Raw genomic sequence first — 23,391 nt, 5'->3', positions numbered from 1 at the left:
ACATATTGAACATCAGGTAAGTATGCATGAAAGCTTTAATCAATTATTTGGAACAAAACTTTATAAACAAACTATGTATGTACATAACATTTCTTTTCAAGCACTGTAAATAACATTAAAACAAATTTATGTAAATCTTTACAAATGTTAGAATATTTTTACACGAATATCAGAAGGTTTTTTGTTCGTGTATTATAATTATCACTGGATTTAGTTTTATCTGCTGGATGCAACCGAGCGAGTAAATACAACAAAAATACAAACAATATTGACTTTTACTTAAGAATATTTTACAACAATCTTATCTCTAACGGGAGTTGATTCATATCAATTAAAACAATCGTGCACTTGCTGCTGGACTAACTAGACGCTAATTAAAGTTTAAGCGGGATTTTTTTGACGGACTTTAAATTTAACGTATTTTATGTAAAATAAAAATTCCAAGAAACGTTTAAATCTTTTAATTAAAGCAAAATTATAAAATAATAATGTTTTAAACATTAATTTGCATTTCATGCATTTTAAACTATTAAATTTAAATAATCATTAAATTAACAGTCGTCTGCTTAGTGTGACTTAGCTGAATTCAAGAAATATATATTTTAAGTGAAAACAAAACTCAAAATTAAATTTTTGCAAAAAAAGAAACAAATAATAAATAAACAAAATTTAATATTAATCGTTAAAAAACAGGAACAAAATAATAATACATCCTACCAAGACTATTGCTCCACAAAAATACTAATACTGATAAAGTGTTGTTGTTTCAAACAAGTGTTTCAAGATTTCTAGTTCAATATTTGCTGGATATTTTTAATATTTTTATAAACGGTAAGTCTATTTTGTATTTTATTTATCAATTTAAGTTTAGAATATTCTATTTGGCGTAATGATTGCAATATACTTTTGTATTTGTGGAATATTTTTTTAATGCTTTAATTTTTGTTTTATTTTTTTATTTGAAAAATGTCAAGCGTTTTGAAATAAACAAGTAATAACTGAAACTGGTTGAAATGATTAAAATAAATTATTTAAATTGTATATACTTGTCTTTTATCTCAATATGTAAATATTTTTTTTTTTATAAAAATAATACAATTTTTTGATATCCTGCATTAGTTATACACTACTATACATCATCCATACTACGCTGTATTGAACTTTAAGTCTGTATGGTAAATTATTGGGGTCTATAGGAATATTCTAAGGGTCGCGAACCCCATGTCTAATAAAACATTCTGGTGTTTTTTTCAAGGTTAAGTATTTGTAAGAAACATTGAATATTTTACATGTCAAATTGTAATTACAAATTAGTCTAGTCGAATCTTAAGTATAGTGCAGTCTTTATCTTGTTTATAGTCTAGTTTATAATCTAGTTTATAATCTAGTTTATAATTAGGTTATAATCTAGGTCTATAGTCTAGTCTATAGTCTAGTCTATAGTCTAGTCTATAGTCTAGTCTATAGTCTAGTCTACAGTCTAGTCTATCGTCTAGTCTATAGTCTAGTCTATAGTCTAGTCTATAGTCTAGTCTATAGTCTATCAGTCTAGTCCATAGTCTAGTCTATAGTCTAGTCTATAGTCTAGTCTATAGTCTAGTCTATAGTCTAGTCTATAGTCTAGTCTATAGTCTAGTCTATAGTCTAGTCTATAGTCTAGTCTATAGTCTAGTCTATAGTCTAGTCTATAGTCTAGTCTATAGTCTTAGTCTATAGTCTAGTCTCTATAGTCTATAGTCTGTAGTCTAGTCTATAGTCTAGTCTATAGTCTTGTCTATAGTCTAGTCTATAGTCTAGTCTATAGTCTAGTCTATAGTCTAGTCTATAGTCTAGTCTATAGTCTAGTCTATAGTTTAGTCTATAGTCTAGTCTATAGTCTAGTCTATAGTCTAGTCTATAGTCTAGTCTATAGTCTAGTCTATAGTCTAGTCTATAGTCTAGTCTATAGTCTAGTCTATAGTCTAGTCTATAGTCTAGTCTATAGTCTAGTCTATAGTCTAGTCTATAGTCTAGTCTATAGTCTAGTCTATAGTCTAGTCTATAGTCTAGTCTATAGTCTAGTCTACAGTCTAGTCTATAGTCTAGTCTATAGTCTAGTCTATAGTCTAGTCTATAGTCTAGTCTATAGTCTAGTCTATAGTCTAGTCTATAGTCTAGTCTATAGTCTAGTCTATAGTCTAGTCTATAGTCTAGTCTATAGTCTAGTCTATAGTCTAGTCTATAGTCTAGTCTATAGTCTAGTCTATAGTCTAGTCTATAGTCTAATCTATAGTCTAGTCTATAGTCTAGTCTATAGTCTAGTCTATAGTCTAGTCTATAGTCTAGTCTATAGTCTAGTCTATAGTATAGTCTATAATATAGTCTAGTCTATAGTCTAGTCTATAGTCTAGTCTATAGTCTAGTCTATAGTCTAGTCTATAGTATAGTCTATAGTCTAGTCTATAGTCTAGTCTATAGTCTAGTCTATAGTCTAGTCTATAGTCTCTATAGTCTAGTCTATAGTCTAGTCTATAGTCTAGTCTATAGTCTAGTCTATAGTCTAGTCTATAGTCTAGTCTATAGTCTAGTCTATAGTCTAGTCTATAGTCTAGTCTATAGTCTAGTCTATAGTCTAGTCTATAGTCTAGTCTATAGTTTAGTCTATAGTCTAGTCTATAGTCTAGTCTATAGTCTAGTCTATAGTCTAGTCTATAGTCTAGTCTATAGTCTAGTCTATAGTCTAGCCTATGGTCTAGTCTATAGTCTAGTCTATAGTCTAGTCTATAGTCTAGTCTATAGTCTAGTCTATAGTCTAGTCTATAGTCTAGTCTATAGTCTAGTCTATAGTCTAGTCTATAGTCTAGTCTATAGTCTAGTCTATAGTCTAGTCTATAGTCTAGTCTATAGTCTAGTCTATAGTCTAGTCTATAGTCTAGTCTATAGTCTAGTCTATAGTCTAGTCTATAGTCTAGTCTATAGTCTAGTCTATAGTCTAGTCTATAGTCTAGTCTATAGTCTAGTCTATAGTCTAGTCTATAGTCTAGTCTATAGTCTCGTCTATAGTCTAGTCTATAGTTTAGTCTATAATCTAGTCTATAGTCTAGCCTATGGTCTAGTCTATAGTCTATTCCATAGTCTAGTCTATAGTCTAGCCTACAGTCTAGTCTATAGTCTATTTCATAGTCTAGTCTATAGTCTAGCCTATAGTCTAGTCTATAGTCTAGTCTATAGTCTAGTCTATAGTCTAGTCTATAGTCTAGTCTATAGTCTAGTCTATAGTCTAGCCTACAGTCTAGTCTATAGTCTATTCCATAGTCTAGTCTATAGTCTAGCCTACAGTCTAGTCTATAGTCTATTTCATAGTCTAGTCTATAGTCTAGTCTATAGTCTAGTCTATAGTCTAGTCTATAGTCTAGTCTATAGTCTAGTCTGTAGTCTAGTCTATAGTCTAGTCTATAGTCTAGTCTATAGTCTAGTCTATAGTCTAGTCTATAGTCTAGTCTATAGTCTAGTCTATAGTCTACAGTCTAGTCTAGTCTAGTCTAGTCTAGTCTAGTCTATAGTCTAGTCTATAGTCTAGTCTATAGTCTAGTCTATAGTCTAGTCTATAGTCTAGTCTATAGTCTAGTCTATAGTCTAGTCTATAGTCTAGTCTATAGTCTAGTCTATAGTCTAGTCTATAGTCTAGTCTATAGTCTAGTCTATAGTCTAGTCTATAGTCTAGTCTATAGTCTAGTCTATAGTCTAGTCTATAGTCTAATCTATAGTATAGTCTAGTCAATAGTCTGACATTTTCTCTATTTTAACTCTAGTACTCGTTCCATTTCTCCCACTGTACAACTTCATGATGCTTTTTCAAAGAGTTCTACTCATCTATGCGAAATCTTTGCACGTTAAAAATTTTCAGTAATGCACTTAGAAATTATAGTGGTTTCAAGTTAAATACTAAAAAAACTAAAAACACCGCATCAGTTTAATTGCAACAAAAACAACACGAGTTCACAGAATTCCACGGGAGCATTAGCGTGCATCAAAAATTTTCATCATTAATGATGAAAATATATTACATTAATGTTGAAATAATCATTACACTGAAAAACAAAATTTTTGCACAACTTTATAGTAATAAAATGTTTTTAAATTTATAATTATATTTATTTCGAATCAACTTTTTCCACTTTCCATATTAAGTTATAAACATTATCTTAGTTGTCGTTGGTCAATACTTTCATTCATTATCGATGGTTTAGATTTTAAAAGGTCTGGGTACTAAAAAATTATCAATATTGTGTTTATTTGCCCCATTAATGGAAACGTTTTTAGATTTAACCCCATCAATAGGTGTAGCCTTTTTAATACAATGTTAGTTAACTTTAACTATAAAATATGTTTACTGAGACTAAACAATTCAATTTATATTTATTTTATATTGTCCCCCTAAATTTCTCTAAACTTGAGGTAGAAAAAATCAATACAATGGAGAAAAATTGTCATTAACACAGAAGAATTCAATTGTACGACAATTAATACAAGAAATAAAGTAAAGTCAGTCATGAACGTACCCACTACAGCCTACAATTATGAGTTTATCTTAAATTGAATTTTGTCTTAATTTCCACCTTTTCTATGATTTAAAACTAATTTCTGTGTAGTAGAATGGGTCAAATATGAACCCATCTATGCGATAAATTTCATCAAATTATCTTAAAAATTGCCAACAGTAGTTCGATTACAAGGTTTACATTAACGGACGGACATAGCTAAATAGATTCCGAAAATATTTCTGAGGCGATAGGTAGAACTTGTAGAACAACTTATATTTCTAACGTTACAAACATCAGCAGGAATCTATAATGTCCCTCTCACAATAGTGATGTAGGCTATAAAACTTGTATTAAAAACACTATTAAATACTCTTATTGTCAAGGGTGACTTTTATGACACTGCTCTTTTAAAGTCACAAACTGAAGCCTTTTTAAACTGTGTGTCGGGGAATCCATAAAAGTACTTGTTAATAATGTAGTCCATACAACAGCCCTAGACTATTTTAAAACATTTAGCACGCATACGCAATACATTTCTCAATCGACTAGTCATTAATCTAGTCCATAGAATAGTCTTTAGTCTAGACTATAGACTTTTTCATAGTTTTGTACATTGAGTAGTCCGTAGCATAAATAATTTACTAGTACCTAAACTAAATGTTTGATAGACTAGTCAATAATACATAGACTAGTCATTGTAATCCAAAGACTAGTCAGTACTCTTGTCCATAGACTTATTACTTAATAGATATGTAAGCCTATAGACTTATCTATAAGTAGACAAGTCCATATACTGGTCTATAAACTGGTTCATAGACTAGTTCATAGACTGGTCTATTGACTGATTTATAGACTGGTCTGTAGACTAGTCCATAGACTGGTCTATAGACTAGTCAACAGACTTGTCTATAGGCTTGTCCATAGACTGCTCTTTAGACTAATCCATAGACTGGTCTATAGACTAGTCCATAGACTAGTCCATAGACTGTCTATAGACTGCTCTATAGACTAGTTCATAGACTAGTTCATAGACTAGTCTATAGACTAGTTCATAGACTAGTCTATAGACTGGTTCATAGGCTAGTCTATAGACTAGTTCATAGACTAGTCTATAGACTAGTTCATAGACTAGTTTATAGACAAGTTCATAGACTAGTCTATAGACTAGTTTATAGACTGGTCTATAGACTAGTTTATAGACTGGTCTATAGACCATAAACTGGTCTATAGACTAGTGCATAGACTGGTCCATAGACTAGTCCATAAAATGGTCTATACACTAGTCCATAGACTGGTCTAAAGACTAGTCCATAGACTGGTCTATACCCTAGTCCATAGACTGGTCTAAAGACTAGTCTATGGACTGGTCTATAGACTAGACTAGTCTATAGTCCATAGACTGGTCTATAGACTAGTCCATAAACTGGTCTATAGACTAATCCATAAACTGGTCTATATACTAGTGCACAAAAGGTCTATAGACTAGTCCACAGACTGGTCTATAGACTAGTGCATAGACTGGTCTATAGACTAGAGCATAATCTGGTCTATAGACTAGTAGATCAGGCTATAGCCTGATAGATCAGGCTATGGACTAGTCTATAGACCAGATTATGCTCTAGTCTATAGACCAGTCTATGCACTAGTCTATAGACCAGTCTGTGGACTAGTCTATAGACCTTTTGTGCACTAGTATATAGACCAGTTTATGGATTAGTCTATAGACCAGTTTATGGACTAGTCTATAGACCAGTCTATGGACTAGTCTATAGAACAGTCAATGGACTAATCTAGTACATAGACTTATCTATAAACTTGTGCATAGACTGGTCTATTGACTAGTACAAAGACTGGTCTATAGACTATCGCATAGTACATAAACTGGATTATAGACTAGTTCATAGACTGATCTATAGATAGTACAAAGACTGCTCTACAGTCAAGTACATAGATAAGGTTAGATACTAGTCCATAGAATGGTCCATAGACTGGTCTATAAACTTGTCTATAGACTGCTCTATAGACTTGTTTATAGAGTGGATTAGTCCATAGTGTAGACAATAGACTGGTCTAGAAAGTAGTCAAATGACAGTCCATATAGTCAATAGACTAGTCCATATATAATTTAATGTTCTCGTCTATAGACTAGTCCATAGATAAGACAATACTCTAGTCAAGAGTCTAGTCCATAGACTGGTTAATAGACTAGGCCGATTTGTAGGCAATAGATTAGTCCATGGTCCATTAACTCGACTGGTTAATAGACAAGTCCAAAGAGTAGTCAATAGACTAGTCCGTAATATAGTCAATTGACATCCCATAAAGTAGTAAATAGACTAGTCTATAAACTGATCAATAGTCTAGTTCATTGACTAGTTCATAGATTTGTATATAGACTAGTCCATGGTCCATTAACTCGACTGGTTAATAGACAATTCCGAAGAGTAGTCAATAGACTAGTCCGTAATGTAGTCAATTGACATCCCATAGAGTAGTAAATAAACCAGTCCATAAACTAGTCAATGGTATAGTTCATTGACTAGTTCATAGACTTTTATATAGACTAGTCAGCGATATTAATATGAGAATCAGTTTAATTTTCATAAGAGGTTCTTTAATAGGGGACTTGGGTCAATTATGAACTGAACTCTTCATAATTCGAAAGAGTGTTTAATAAATAAATTGAGAAAGGTTTAAGTTAAACAATATTTTATTTTCGTAAAAGTGGATGCAGTTTTGTTTTGGAAACGTTAATTAGAAAAGTATTCCGCTCAGTGTACAGGTGTAACTAAACAAGTCTATAAACAATTCTTCTTAAAAGGTAATTTACAATAATTATAATTATAGAAAAATAATTTGTTGATGATTTGTTATGAGATAAATACTCATCTTACTTGTATTAGATAAAATTTTAATTATATATTTATTATTTGTTTGGGTTTTTGGTTATTGTTGCTGTATGCGATATTGTTTTATATTCTTGTTTTTGTTTAAAACAATTGTTTTGTAATATAATTTTTTAGAGTTCATTCACTAGAACTAAATCATATGGGGGTTGTTTAAGTGTTAAAGGAAGTGGGTGGGTGGTTAATGGTAGAGTATAAGAAAACTTCCTCATTTAGTATTAGTGTATAGTTTAGTATAAGTGTGAGTGTTTTTGTTTATCTAATGTTAATGAATAGAATTTTCTTTGCTATTTTTCTTAATAAAATTTCTATAAACATTTTTATTAAAAATCGATTTCATTTCGTATAATATTTTTTTTTGCAGTTGTTGTTGTGTTTCTTTATTCAAAAAAATAATAAATTAAAATAAAAAAACAAATACTATTTATTTATGTATGTATTTCAAACAGTGGGTTGTTTTCAATATGTTTTTATTGTTGTTGTTTATTATTTCAGTCTTGTGCGGAGAACGCGTTCCGAAAAAACTTGGGTCGCTTGTCGCGTTGACGCATAAAAATAAATAAACAAAAATAAAAATAAAAAACAGCAGTTTTTTTATATATACACATTTTTTAATATTATTTCTTTTAAATACATAAAGAAAATATGTATGAGTAAATAAAATATCTACTAAATACTTTGCACAAAAATATAAATTCGTATAATTTGTTTTAATTTTAATTTCTTGTTCTTTCTTTTTTTTCTGCGTCCACAGTTCATTTAGTGCGTTTCTTGTTGTTGCCGCTGCTGCCGTTGTTTTAAAAGGTAAATTTGAAGTTATTTATAAAACTGTTTGGAATATAATTTAATTTAAACAAATATAATAATGTTTGTTTTATATAATCGTTAATAAATTATTATTATTTGAGGAATAATTGGGCTTGTTTTCAGTTTTAAGAAATGTGTGTTTTTTTATCAACAAAACAAAAATATTCATTCGAATAAGTCATTTAAAATTAATTTGGGGATATACATACTTTCTAAAATGTTGTTCACAAAAGTGTTTTATAAGAAATATATATAAAAAGGAAGTAAACGTTTAAAGAAGTTTCAGCCATATAAATTGTGTTTTATAGCATACACCACTTTAGTGTTGAGTTGAGAGTATATTGGGTTTGTGATGATGTTTGTAATGCACAAAAATATTGGACATATACCCACCTTAAAGTCCAAGCCGATTAGTAGGCTTGGAATCATTTTCTGTGTTGATTAAACCATGTCCGTCCGTCTGTATGGCATACAGTGTATGCCCATGTAAACCTTGTTATCAAAGCACAGATTTTTAAGATAATTTTATGAAATTTAACACATACTCTTCTTATGACACCATTTTCATGGTTGAAATCGGCCCATTATTTCACCAAGCACCCAACCTTACCCACCGAATACTGCATTCGGGCTCATAATAATGTTAAATGCCCTAACCAAATCAGTACAACTTAATTTTATATAAATCAAAACTATACTGCCGATTTTCGGCATGATTGGGCCATATTTGATCCTACGGCCCCCAAAATCCCCTTCAAAATATGATTTGAAGATCAATAATTCATGTATTAGCACTGGTGTAGGGTATCATATTCATTCTGTCCTTAGTTAGTTAGTTGGTTAGTTAGTTAGTTAGTTAGTTAGTTAGTTAGTTAGTTAGTAGTTAGTAGTTAGTTAGTTAGTTAGTTAGTTAGTTAGTTAGTTAGTTAGTTAGTTAGTTAGTTAGTTAGTTAGTTAGTTAGTTTAGTTAGTTAGTTAGTTAGTTAGTTAGTTAGTAGTAGTTAGTTAGTTAGTAGTTAGTTAGTGTAGTTAGTTAGTAGTTAGTTTAGTTAGTTAGTTAGTTAGTTAGTTAGTTAGTTAGTTAGTTAGTTAGTTAGTTAGTTAGTTAGTTAGTTAGTTAGTTAGTTAGTTAGTTAGTTAGTTAGTTAGTTAGTAGTTAGTTAGTTAGTTAGTTAGTTAGTTAGTTAGTTAGTTAGTTAGTTAGTTAGTTAGTTAGTTAGTTAGTTAGTTAGTTAGTTAGTAGTTAGTTAGTTAGTTAGTTAGTTAGTTAGTTAGTTAGTTAGTTAGTTAGTTAGTAGTTAGTTAGTTAGTTAGTTAGTTAGTTAGTTAGTTAGTTAGTTAGTTAGTTAGTTAGTTAGTTAGTTAGTTAGTTAGTTAGTTAGTTAGTTAGTTAGTTAGTTAGTTAGTTAGTAGTTAGTTAGTTAGTTAGTTAGTTAGTTAGTTAGTTAGTTAGTTAGTTAGTTAGTTAGTTAGTAGTTAGTTAGTTAGTTAGTTAGTTAGTTAGTTAGTTAGTTAGTTAGTTAGTTAGTTAGTAGTTAGTTAGTTAGTTAGTTAGTTAGTAGTTAGTTAGTTAGTTAGTTAGTTAGTTAGTTAGTTAGTTAGTAGTTAGTTAGTTAGTTAGTTAGTTAGTTAGTTAGTTAGTTAGTTAGTTAGTTAGTTAGTTAGTTAGTTAGTTAGTTAGTTAGTTAGTAGTTAGTTAGTTAGTTAGTTAGTTAGTTAGTTAGTTAGTTAGTTAGTTAGTTAGTTAGTTAGTTAGTTAGTTAGTTAGTTAGTTAGTTAGTTAGTTAGTTAGTTAGTTAGTTAGTTAGTAGTTAGTTAGTTAGTTAGTTAGTTAGTTAGTTAGTTAGTTAGTTAGTTAGTTAGTTAGTTAGTTAGTTAGTTAGTTAGTTAGTTAGTTAGTTAGTTAGTTAGTTAGTTAGTTAGTTAGTTAGTTAGTTAGTTAGTTAGTTAGTAGTTAGTTAGTTAGTTAGTTAGTTAGTTAGTTAGTTAGTTAGTTAGTTAGTTAGTTAGTTAGTTAGTTAGTTAGTTAGTTAGTTAGTTAGTTAGTTAGTTAGTTAGTTAGTTAGTTAGTTAGTTAGTAGTTAGTTAGTTAGTTAGTTAGTTAGTTAGTTTAGTTAGTTAGTTAGTTAGTTAGTTAGTTAGTTAGTTAGTTAGTTAGTTAGTTAGTTAGTAGTTAGTTAGTTAGTTAGTTAGTTAGTTAGTTAGTAGTTAGTTAGTTAGTTAGTTAGTTAGTTAGTTAGTTAGTTAGTTAGTTAGTTAGTTAGTTAGTTAGTTAGTTAGTTAGTTAGTTAGTTAGTTAGTTAGTTAGTTAGTTAGTAGTAGTTAGTTAGTTAGTTAGTTAGTTAGTTAGTTAGTTAGTTAGTTAGTTAGTTAGTTAGTTAGTTAGTTAGTTAGTTAGTTAGTTAGTTAGTTAGTTAGTTAGTTAGTTAGTTAGTTAGTTAGTTAGTTAGTTAGTTAGTTAGTTAGTTAGTTAGTTAGTTAGTTAGTTAGTTAGTTAGTTAGTTAGTTAGTTAGTTAGTTAGTTAGTTAGTTAGTAGTTAGTTAGTTAGTTAGTTAGTTAGTTAGTTAGTAGTTAGTTAGTTAGTTAGTTAGTTAGTTAGTTAGTTAGTAGTTAGTTAGTTAGTTAGTTAGTTAGTTAGTTAGTTAGTTAGTTAGTTAGTTAGTTAGTTAGTTAGTAGTTAGTTAGTAGTTAGTTAGTTAGTTAGTTAGTTAGTTAGTAGTTAGTTAGTTAGTTAGTTAGTTAGTTAGTTAGTAGTTAGTTAGTTAGTTAGTTAGTTAGTTAGTTAGTTAGTTAGTTAGTTAGTTAGTTAGTAGTTAGTTAGTTAGTTAGTTAGTTAGTTAGTAGTTAGTTAGTAGTTAGTTAGTTAGTTAGTTAGTTAGTTAGTTAGTTAGTTAGTTAGTTAGTTAGTTAGTTAGTAGTTAGTTAGTTAGTTAGTTAGTTAGTTAGTTAGTTAGTTAGTTAGTTAGTTAGTTAGTTAGTTAGTTAGTTAGTTAGTTAGTTAGTTAGTTAGTTAGTTAGTTAGTTAGTTAGTTAGTTAGTAGTTAGTTAGTTAGTTAGTTAGTTAGTTAGTTAGTTAGTTAGTTAGTTAGTTAGTTAGTTAGTTAGTTAGTTAGTTAGTTAGTTAGTTAGTTAGTTAGTTAGTTAGTTAGTTAGTTAGTTAGTTAGTTAGTTAGTTAGTTAGTTAGTTAGTTAGTTAGTTAGTTAGTTAGTTAGTTAGTTAGTTAGTTAGTTAGTAGTTAGTTAGTTAGTTAGTTAGTAGTTAGTTAGTTAGTTAGTTAGTTAGTTAGTTAGTTAGTTAGTTAGTTAGTTAGTTAGTTAGTTAGTAGTTAGTTAGTTAGTTAGTTAGTTAGTTAGTTAGTTAGTTAGTTAGTTAGTTAGTTAGTTAGTTAGTTAGTTAGTTAGTTAGTTAGTTAGTTAGTAGTTAGTTAGTAGTTAGTTAGTTAGTTAGTTAGTTAGTTAGTTAGTTAGTTAGTTAGTTAGTTAGTTAGTAGTTAGTTAGTTAGTTAGTTAGTAGTTAGTTAGTAGTTAGTAGTTAGTTAGTTAGTTAGTTAGTTAGTTAGTTAGTTAGTTAGTTAGTTAGTTAGTTAGTTAGTTAGTAGTTAGTTAGTTAGTTAGTAGTTAGTTAGTTAGTTAGTTAGTAGTTAGTTAGTTAGTTAGTTAGTTAGTAGTTAGTTAGTTAGTTAGTTAGTAGTTAGTTAGTTAGTTAGTTAGTTAGTTAGTTAGTTAGTTAGTTAGTTAGTTAGTTAGTTAGTTAGTTAGTTAGTTAGTTAGTTAGTTAGTTAGTTAGTTAGTTAGTTAGTTAGTTAGTTAGTTAGTTAGTTAGTTAGTTAGTTAGTTAGTTAGTTAGTTAGTTAGTTAGTAGTTAGTTAGTTAGTTAGTTAGTTAGTTAGTTAGTTAGTTAGTTAGTTAGTTAGTTAGTTAGTTAGTTAGTTAGTTAGTTAGTTAGTTAGTTAGTTAGTTAGTTAGTTAGTAGTTAGTTAGTTAGTTAGTTAGTTAGTTAGTTAGTTAGTTAGTTAGTTAGTTAGTTAGTTAGTTAGTTAGTTAGTTAGTTAGTTAGTTAGTTAGTTAGTAGTTAGTTAGTTAGTTAGTTAGTTAGTTAGTTAGTTAGTTAGTTAGTTAGTAGTTAGTTAGTTAGTTAGTTAGTTAGTTAGTTAGTTAGTTAGTTAGTTAGTTAGTTAGTTAGTTAGTTAGTTAGTTAGTTAGTTAGTTAGTTAGTAGTTAGTTAGTTAGTTAGTTAGTTAGTTAGTTAGTTAGTAGTTAGTTAGTTAGTTAGTTAGTTAGTTAGTAGTTAGTTAGTTAGTTAGTTAGTTAGTTAGTTAGTTAGTTAGTAGTTAGTTAGTTGTTTGTTTGTTTGTTTGTTTGTTTGTTTGTTTGTTTGTTTGTTTGTTTGTTTGTTTGTTTGTTTGTTTGTTTGTTTGTTTGTTTGTTTGTTTGTTTGTTTGTTTGTTTGTTTGTTTGTTTGTTTGTTTGTTTGTTTGTTTGTTTGTTTGTTTGTTTGTTTGTTTGTTTGTTTGTTTGTTTGTTTGTTTGTTTGTTTGTTTGTTTGTTTGTTTGTTTGTTTGTTTGTTTGTTACTTTTGGAAACCTTAATGTATTCCAAATGTATCCCCAAAGTATTTCACCAGATATGAAAGAATTATGGATTAAGTGGTCAAATTAACAAAACAACAAATTTCTTAACAACGGGGTACCCTAACATCTAACATATGTTTCGCAATCTAACGTATTATTTAAAGTTATGTTTTAGGACACTAAAATCTTTATAAAGTTTTGTATCAGTTCTTAGTTTTGAATTTGCGTCATTATTTTTTTATGACACCTACTGTATTCTCGAGATTCTTGTATCTGTTAGATTTTAATGATCATCTTTATATGTAGACGAAATATTTAAAACATAAATTTCAACTTTTTTATTATAATCAACGATTATATTTGATAAAAATTAAAAAAAAACATACATATAATATAGTTATATTTTAATTCTATAAAATTGAGATTTTATTTTTATATGCCTAGATGCTGAATAAGAAATATTCGAAAAATATGTGTATGTAGAAACAATGACCCACATTCAGAGACAGAGAGCAATCTAATTGAACCAGCAACTTCGAAGTATTTTGCGGCTACTTTTAATGCATTTCTTTTATAAAATTCTTAAAAAGTAGAATTTAATTTAATTGATTTGAATGGTATATCTTATTACAAAAAAAGTAAATAAAAGTATCAATATTTTGTTTTAAATTTATAAAGTAAATCCCTGATCAGAGATCATTAAACTTAAGTGTCATATCTTTGTGGGGTACAGACAGTCTGTTGGTTTATGTCTTGAAAACACAAAAGCCAAATGACAATTTTTACCAAAAATATGTATATTCGAAAAAAAAAACCTAAATATAAAATAAACCTAATAAAAATCAAATCTACATGTGTATGTGTTTTTTTAAAAATTTTCAAACACTCCCACTAGAAAAAACGAAATATGTTCTAAAATTTTGAAAGTCATTGTGCGGATACCGAATATAAATTTGTCAAACATTGTTCAAATATAAACAAATATTACTTGGTGGTTTGTTTTTGCTCGATTTCGGATAATTGTACTCAATTTGCCATAAAATCTGCAAATAAATGAAGGTCATTTAAATTTCAGTAATTATTGTGAGATTTTTTTTATTATTTAAAAATATAAATATAATTTATATAATAATTATTTTTAGCACTTTTGAATACATATGTCCTATTCTTAACTAATTAAGTAACGTGCTTAGATTGCAAATCACGTTTCTTATAAAACATTTGAAACAAATATATTTGTTAAAAAATGTTTTTTTTTTAAGAAATTATGCTCAATGGTGCTGAATATAAACAAGTTTGATATACATACATATAAATTAAGATTTTTTCCTTTAAAACCCACTGTGCAAGATAACATGTTTGAATATACATATGTATGTAAGTCTTGCTGCTGGTTGCAATTAAAATACAAATTAAAATGCAAAATTATTTTTTGCAAAATTGGTATTTAACATAAATAATGTATTAACAGATAATTTCAATTATTCACGAAATGAAGTTAAATAAATGTTAAATTAGCGTAATGTTTATTCAAATACTGGAGACAATGACCTTGAAAAACTGAATTAACTATGATCATTATCGTTGATAACTTCTATAATATTATGTCACTTAAGCGGGTATTAACGAGTATTGGATAGAACGAGTACTTGAGCAAAGTGTATGTATCAGTCCATGTACAAAAATTGTCACCTGCGTGTAAGATATTCAAAGGGACGGTAATCGTCAATGAAAATGATCACCGTGAAATAAGGCCAACACGGCAGGTGTTCATGTAAAACACTTCGAAATTCATTTGTCCGTCTGTCTGTTTATTGAAATAATTATTCTGAAGACCCCAGATATCTTAGGAATTGCCTTAGATATTTCTGTCTTCTTGTCGTGGCTTTTTGTAACAACCTTTCCAATCGGCACCTTCCTTTTGTTCCTGGATAAACTAGCCCTGGAGTTCTGGTAGATACCTATTACAAGTAGAGTGCCCTCAGGTACATCTTTCCTGTCAAAATCTTCTCATTTTTCCAGGACTGGTTCACCACATTGGCTTTCAATAATTTCCAGTATACGCTCATTAGGAATTTTTCTGCGCCATCCTTTTATGTAGACGCTGGACTTCGGGAGCAACGGAAGAACCCTTTTTTCTTTGACATTCCCTGCTTAGCAGCGTCTTAGGGAGAGGGTATACTTTCCACCAAGATCTTTATGGTGTCAACACATTGATGAGATACTAGCCTGAACTCACAGCTCATGCTATCTACTGGTTGTTTGAACTTTGAAGCGTTTGCGTGGTCCACTATCTTATTGTTTACCAGGATTTTGTCGGATTACTGGCATATATTTTACTTTCCTTATTTGGTTTTGAATCTCCAGCAAATCAATGATTTAATTTCAAAATTTGTTTATCTTATAACATAGCAGTGATCGTGGCAGTGTCTTCTTCTGGCAACTTCGGCTTAAGATGGCGCATCTTTTCGTTTTTCATTGTCTAGCTTCTTCTTTCTCGTTTTTTGGAGCTTATTTTGATACACCCTTACTTTCGATGTTGATTTCGTCAACGTGCTTGCCTTTGGAATATTTTGTTTTGATTCGTCAGCCTTATTAGCAGAATTCCAACTTCAGATTCCTTTAAGCTGTAGAATAGAGAAGTTATTTTTCTTCTTAGGTTTATTTAAGTTGTCAGCTCCTTGGGAGATCTAATTCGACTGTATAGTAAAAGACGTGGAGCTCTTTTTCTTCTTAGTTTTCAGCTCCTCAGGAAATCAGATCCTCTTTGCTATTGACAGAGATTCCGATTTTTTACTTCGGAAAGCTGTTCATAATAGTTAGCTTAGCAAATCACTTTTAGGCCCTAAAAAGTCAACAATTGACAGACGAACGGTCATAGACCCATCATCTTAGAGACTTGAAAGGACTACGAATATTTATATTGATGTGGATTGACAAACTAGGATGTATTAACATCAAATCCGAAGAAATATACCTAGGCCACTATTGGGCCTGTTGTGCGATCTTTATATAGTATTCACTGAATACATTATCGTCTGATGTTTAGTAACATAGATTCTTGGACGTAATTCCTAAGTATTTTGCAATCAGTGTTCGTGAGGGATATTAGATCCGTCATAATATCACTCCCAAGATCTAATTGGGTATAATTTAGTCGAATGCCTGACAATGGCAAAGAAAGTGCTTCAGAGTTTCACTGTCCTCTCAACATGCTCTACATTCGTCTGAATCCTTAAGTCCATTTTTGTATAGCTATGCCCGTAACCCTGTATGTCCACTCAGAATACGTAACATCATACTAACATCAGACTTGCTCACTTTTGGGAGGCTTCTCGTCCTGCTCTCGTTAGGGTCACGCCATGGATCTTTGTGGTGCTACCCTCTGTTCCACTATTCTAAGAAGCCTTAACGGTTTATCTCAATCATACTTTTAATTCTGCTCTCGTTGCGTCAAATGGTTAACTACCTCGAGTTCTTTTCTCTTTAAAGCTATTACATTCGCTCTTTCGTTGTCGACTACTTCCGAATGTCCTGTTACCCATGTTTACCCATGATGTAAAACTTATGTCTGCAAGAGTATTCTGTTATAACTTTTTTTACAATCCAATACAATCTTAGACTTAACTTTATCATCTGATATCGCTTTAATTGCTTTCTGTCTGTCGGTAAATATGTTAAGTCCTGTGTGCGCCATATTTATTATAATCCTATATAGGCATTCAGTTATTACTCGGACTTCTGCCTGGAAGCTTGTGTTACGATTAGTTAAACGGTGGTATATTCACGGTCTACAATATAGAACTCCATGCCCACTGTATCCCCAAATTTAGAGCCGTCCGTATAGCAACGGATTCTTATGGGTATTTGCTATAATGTTCCGCTTGACCAAGACATTCTATCTGAGATCAGGTTCAAAGATATTCTGGGTCTGGTATAGGCTTCAAATGTGTCCAGTATACATTGATAACGTGTCCGTGCAAATGGTCCAAGCCCTAATGATATAGAACTACCTTACCTTGATGAAAGACCCAATCCTGGTATGTTTGCAATCTCGGGGAAAAGAGGTGCTATCAGTAACTCAGTCTGCCGGGACTATAAACTAGTGATGATCAATGCCCTCAGGGCAGAGTTTCGGACTTTGTCTTTTCTCGGTTATTATTGCCGAAGTCAACAGACACCTAGAGGAGTAACTGTGGGACTCAGCGTTGGAAATGATTTGGTGTTAAGTGTATTATAAATTCTGAGCAGTACTGAGAGTAAGGGAGCATTTTAAACGTTCTTTACAAAAAATATAATGCTTGCATGAATCGTGCATTTGAAATTGTTAATTCGATTTCCCTATATTTATGTAAATATTGCAACTTTAAACTGCATTTTGTAGTCCCCCTTTCATACCGCAACTGCAGGTAAAATTTATTAAATATATAATTTATTTATTAATATTCATTAATGCATCAATAAGATGAGCGTTATTTGTTTGTTTTACTTAATTGTTAATTTGTGTTTTTTTTTTCTTCATTCTCTCAAATTAAATAGTTTTACATTTATTTAATTACAAATTCTCTAGACAAAATAACTATAATTATTTAGATGAATAAATTAATAACTAATTTTAGCTTAAAACGAGTAAATATTTCTTTTTAAATAGAGTGTTTTTTGTCGCTTAAGTATATTCAGTTGGGGAGTGGATCTGGGTTTTGTTCATAACTATAGTTGGGAACGTAGTAGTATAAATTTGTTTAATTTAACCAACCCCACGCTTGCTGTGTTTACACTGACAATATTTTAACAAGAGGCAAAAGTTAATTTAAAACTCATAAACAGCTGTTTATTTTTAAATGTTAAACAAATGAATGGAAAATATAAAATTAACTGGTTGCTTTTTTTTACAGAAATTTGTTATCTCTTAATAAAAATGTTTTTTAAACAAAAAATTTAAAGTTTATTCATCTTAAACTTATCTTATTTGTGGAGAACCAAAAAAATTAAATAAACAAAATAAGACAAATTTAAACCATAAATTTCCTTTAAGCCCGCAACCCTCCAAAAGAAAAAAAGTAAAATATTGATAAGATAATAATGATGACGTTTGTTAAGCTGTATGATCATGATGCTCATATTTCAATTTTGAAATCACTTAGCAGTTTTTTTGCATATCACATTTTGCTCATTTAACCTTAAAATCTATAATTAAACTTTCACAATTAAGTATTTGGTATGTGAACTTGAAATTTTTTTACTTGAAATTTGTTAAATAATTTTTCTATTAAATAAGTCTGACATTCATGAGAATTTCTATGGGTTTTCCGATAACTGTTGAGTAGAAAATGTAATTTTATCTTTTGCACAACCGCAACAATAATGATCAGTCGCGTGTAAACTATTTTGTTGCATCAATATAAAGCTGTGATAAATTTATGGGTAAATTGAGAAAATTCATTATAAATATAGAACCGCTTATATTCAACATTTACATTTATAACTAGCTATACCAAGTGTGCTTTGCTACCCCAGAACGATATAAATAAAAAGCTCATTTTACCATTTTTGAAGATTCTGACTCTAATAGTTTTCCAGATATATGATTTTTTGTATTTTATTCATACGAGATATGCCCAGCCGCCTATTAAAAGTACGCCCATACTCCCCCAAAAGTTCATAAGAATGTCATAGTTCTTCTTGCAAAATTTGAGGAATCTAACTCTAATAGTTTCCTAGATATACGATTTTTTTATTTATATGGGAGGTACGACACCCCAATTTGCCCAAAACAGAGCTTCCAATAGGCACTTTCCAATTTTGATGACAGAGGCAAGGCTAGCGTTGGAGTTTCGGTAGATTCTTACCTACCATAATAAGAGCTTCCTCAGAAACCTTTATTTCGCAAAAGATCGCCCACTTCCAGTTTAGCATTTTGGCTACCAAGAATTTCTCATTCGCCAATTTAATGCACTTTCTTTTTATATTAGAACTTATCGTTCGTGTGCTGACACTCCTGCTGAAATTGCTCCCAATACAATTGTTGGCCAGTAATCTACCTAACAGCATCATATACTATATAGCAGAGATCCTTCCGGTATCTTCTCTTGGCTACTTTGAAGTAAGATGGCGGTTCTCCCCCTTTTCAGCGTCTAGCTCTTTCTCGGTGGTATAGGCATCACCATTGCTTTGCCGCCATCATTCGTAGAATTCTGACTGAAGGTCCCATTGAGAGAGGCTTTGTCAGTATGTTTGAAGACGATTAGCTCTTTTTCCTCTTGCTACTGCTCTAAGTAATCAGCTGCTTAGAAGAACTGGTTGGTATTAACCTATTATAATATTCTGAAGTATCTTTTTCAACTTTCTATTCTGTGCACTGTTACTGTTATTTGATGGTCGATAATTTATTTGCGCGGAGGATTCCGAGTCGGAACCTTACCCATATTAAAGGGCTGAGGTTATTTTAAGCTTTCTCGGTATACATCTTTATTTTTCTTCCCTAAATTTTTGCCAATGGCATGCTTTGCAAATGGCGCATATCTCGGGGTTGTCTTTTGCTCACGATTGCAGGATAACGATAAAACAAGAGTCTTAGCAGATCAACATTTGTCGCCGTTAATGGGTTATTAAGTACCTGCACCATAATTTGAAAATTTTTCCCAACAGAACTTTTGTAGGGAGGATATATAGGGTTTGTGCATGATGTTTGAAACGAACAATAATATTGGTTCTATACTCTTTAAATATACCAATAGGCTTCTGGTTCAATTTAGGTAAATCCGTCCGTCCATGTAAAGCGTGTAATCAAACTACTGGTCGTAATTTTGTTGATAATTCAATGCGATTTGTTACATGATCTTCTACGAAGCTTATGTAACCGTAAATCCTTCCACCAAATTTAATGAGGATCACTCCATATTTCCCTAGAGCTAACATATATAATCAATAGGCTTCTGATTCGATTTAGCTATGTCCGTTTGCCCATGTAAAGTTTTTAATCAAACTACTGATCGCAATTTTGTTGATAATTGAATGAGATTTGGTACATGATCTTCTACGAAGCCTATGTAACCGTAAATCTAGCACCAAATTTATTGAGGATTGGTCCATATTTTCACAAAGCTACCATATATAGCCTCTTTCAGAAATTCCTTACTTGTCTTAAGGGAACATTCCTTTTACTAACTTTCTACCAAATTTAATGTGAATCGGTCCATATTTCCCTAAAATTGCTATATATAACCTATTTCATTACTTGTTTTATTTTTTTTTTTCATTGACTACTGTTTGTCTTAGGGGAACACTCCATTTACAAACTTTCTGATCTCCCATTGGGATATGGTCATAATTGTCTACTACCTCCCCCTATCGGCCAACTAGGGACGGTTTCGGTAGTAGATTGGAAAAACTCCATCGAGTTCGAAAGATGTGTTGTCATATAGCAACGATTAACAATTCATTTAAATAAGGAAATCATGGTATTAAATTTCAAAAGGTTCGATCCATAATAATCTTTAAATTTAAGGCACATTCTTTGATGCTTGTCTATAAGAGTCGGTAAAGCCGAATACTTATAACACTTTTGTTGACACTTGGTTGGTATTGATAAACAATTCCTTAGAACTTTTCCCATAGGCCCTATGAAGTATGTATATATACTAGTAATTTCCGGTTCTATGATTTGTTACAATATGGCAACATCAATACACCTCTATTTTATAGGTATTGGGAAGTTGAAAATTACCAATGTCCCCAAAAACCACATGATAGGGCGGTTAATTATCATTACAGTATTGTTTGAATAAAAAACGTCACATTGCCTATTCAATTTGCCTATACTTATTTAGTCTATTGATTTATGTTACAAACAAATACGATTTGAATGTTATTTCAAGATCTTGAAATGGAAAAAACCTTGTTTTTAAGTGCAATGAACTTTTTGAGATTTTGAAGTAAATAAAATTTTTTAAAAGTGTAAATATTTATTACAAAAAGTAGCTTAGAAGAATTAGGAAAAAAATAGTTTCAAAACATGTTGTTTTAATTATTCTGAAAACAATTTCAAAATTCAATTTCATCATTTGATTTCACTAAAATGTTGTTAATAATTTTTTAATAATATTTTGTTATGACGATAACAACTTAATTTATTATTTATTTACTTTCAACACTTTTTAAATTATTTAACCAAATGACACTTTACAAAAAAATGTCATAAATTCATAAATAATTAATAAGTTGTTTATTGGAAACAAGTGTCTAGAAAATGGCCTTTAAGGTGAATTAGAACAGCGGTATTTGATAGATCTTTGTGAAAGAAAACAAGTAAGAGTGTTATATTCGGCTATGCCGAATCTTATATACCCACCATCAAACCTCGTTTGACTCGAACGAAACTTACTTATGTAGAATTTCATCTATATACTCGTATATTTAGGCCAGTTATAAGCGTTAAAGTAATTTTCTGAAGGGGATCTTATATAGGGGGGTAGGGTCAATTATGGGTCGATCCTCATAAGATTTGGTAGACAGAATTTGGTTCGTATTAAATTTACTTGTGTCGAATTTCATCGCTACACTCGTATTTTTAAACCATTAATGAGCGTTGCAGTCATTTTCTGAAAGAGACCTTATATGGGGGGTAGGGTCAATCATGGACCGATCCTCATAACATTTTTTAGATAGATTTTGACTCGTATGAAACTTACTTATGTCAAATTTCATCTATATACTAGTATTTTTAAGCCAGTAATGAGCGTTAAAGTCATTTTCTGAAGGTGATTTTGGATCATAAGAAACTTACTTATGTCGAATTTCATCGCTATATTCGTATTTTTAAACAAGTTATGGCTGTTAAAGCTGGTTTTCGAGGGGCCACTTGTATGGGGGCTATCCGAAAACGTGGACCAATATTGCCCATTTCCAATACCAAACAAACCTTACCAATAAGAAATATTTATGTGAAATTTCAACCCTATAGCTCTTTCCATTCGGACTCTATCGTGCTTTCAACAGACAGACAGACAGACGGACAGACATGGCTAGATCGTCTTAGAATTTAATGAGGACCCAGAATATATGTATATACTTTTGTGGGTCTATGATCAATATTTCGATATGTTACAAACGGAATGACAAAATCAATATACCCCCATCTTTTTTGATGGTGGGTATAAAAATGGGAAATAACTAGGCTTGCAATCATAGACCGAAATAACGCACAAACTAAAGCTCTCTAGAATGAGTACATTTTCATATTCATTTCTTTCTTTATTTGACAATTTCAAATTACGATTCCCAACACTTTTTTAACTTTTATCTGACAAGATAAATATTATAAATAGCTTATATGACGAAATAGACACCCTCTATTTACTTTATGAAATATTTATTAAAAAATTGAACAAGACGTCAAGATAATCTTGATAAAAATACACATGATTTATCACCTGAATTTGAATGCCACCCACAAACCAACTGAAAAATTCATATATTTGAAAACATTTAAATATTTGTGGTTAAGTTTGACAACATCAAATTACTCTCTCTATGGTAACTGACACTCTGACTTCAAGTGTGAGTGTAGAAATGTTAAAAAATTAACGACATATTAAAATTCTTTTAAAAAACTACTTGTTATAAAATTGTTAAGTTGTTTATTGGCAGCTATTGTTTTTTTTTGTTGTATCTGAAATTGTTGTCTTTATATGTTGGTGTACGAGTATGAATTGTTTTCGGATTCCATCCATAATTACGTTTTTTTATTTATTGTTTACAATTTGTTTATCATTATAATTGTTTTATTTGTATTACTTTTAGTTTTATTTTGTTTATGACGAGTGTTTTGCTTTATATTTAATCGTTACTTAATTTAACTACTATTTGTTTTTATTGTATTTTTTTTCTATATAAATAAAATAAATAAAATAGAAACTTTCTGTGGCTGTGATTAGAATTCTATTTTTTAATGGCAGGGTGTCGTTTAAAGACGTGATATGATTTTTATTAAGTTTTATTGGCAACTTGTGAATTTTTAAGTTAAAAGTACAGTGAGGTGCAAAATTACGCAAATATGTTATCTTAAAATAAAATATAGAGTACGCTTTCAAAAAAATTAACCTTTTATATACAATTTTATTAAGTTAATGGAGACAAATCGTTTAAATACATATTTGGTATTAAGATAAGTAATTTTTGGAAGGGGACTTTGTATAGTATCTAGGGCCAAATACATACATATATACACTATTGGGCCTGTTGTGTGCTCCTTTTCATGAAAAAAAGTAGTTTGTAAAATCAAAAACCTTGTATAGGAAACTCCGTTCCCCGGATGTAATTCCTAAGAATTTTCCAATCAGTGTTCGTGAAGGATATTATATCCGTATTAATATCATTCCCAAGATGTTTGGATCTAATTTCGAGAACTTCCTGACAATGGCAATGATCAGTGGCCTCTCTACAGTCCCTACATTCGTCTGAATCCGCACGTCTAATTCTTTACTATCTTCAGACTTCATCATTTTGAGGAAGTTTCACATCCTGCTCTCGTTAGGGTCATCCGATAGGATCTTTGGGGTTCCACGCACTGTTTCATTAGTCCA

At 30.4% G+C, this 23,391-nt stretch overlaps 1 protein-coding gene across 1 annotated transcript in view; it reads left to right on the top strand.

Annotated features, from left to right (window-relative positions):
* The first annotated feature begins 314 nt into the window (after window positions 1–314).
* The window catches only part of LOC119604897 (aquaporin AQPcic-like), a 52,929-nt gene continuing 29,852 nt past the window's right edge, over window positions 315–23,391 (top strand). The window contains exons 1-2 of the mRNA XM_037957797.1: window positions 315–831; window positions 8,184–8,233. The gene's annotated coding sequence lies outside the window, so the exon portion shown is untranslated. The remainder of the gene's footprint in view (window positions 832–8,183; window positions 8,234–23,391) is intronic.

The sequence above is a fragment of the Lucilia sericata genome, unplaced genomic scaffold (genome assembly GCF_015586225.1).
Source record: "Lucilia sericata isolate MDLA Ls3-8-SP2 unplaced genomic scaffold, ASM1558622v1 Contig000441F_arrow, whole genome shotgun sequence".
Classification (NCBI taxonomy): Eukaryota; Metazoa; Arthropoda; class Insecta; order Diptera; family Calliphoridae; genus Lucilia; species Lucilia sericata.
The sequence above is the reverse complement of the archived record's forward strand: the minus strand, read 5'-3'. Positions and strand labels throughout refer to the sequence as shown.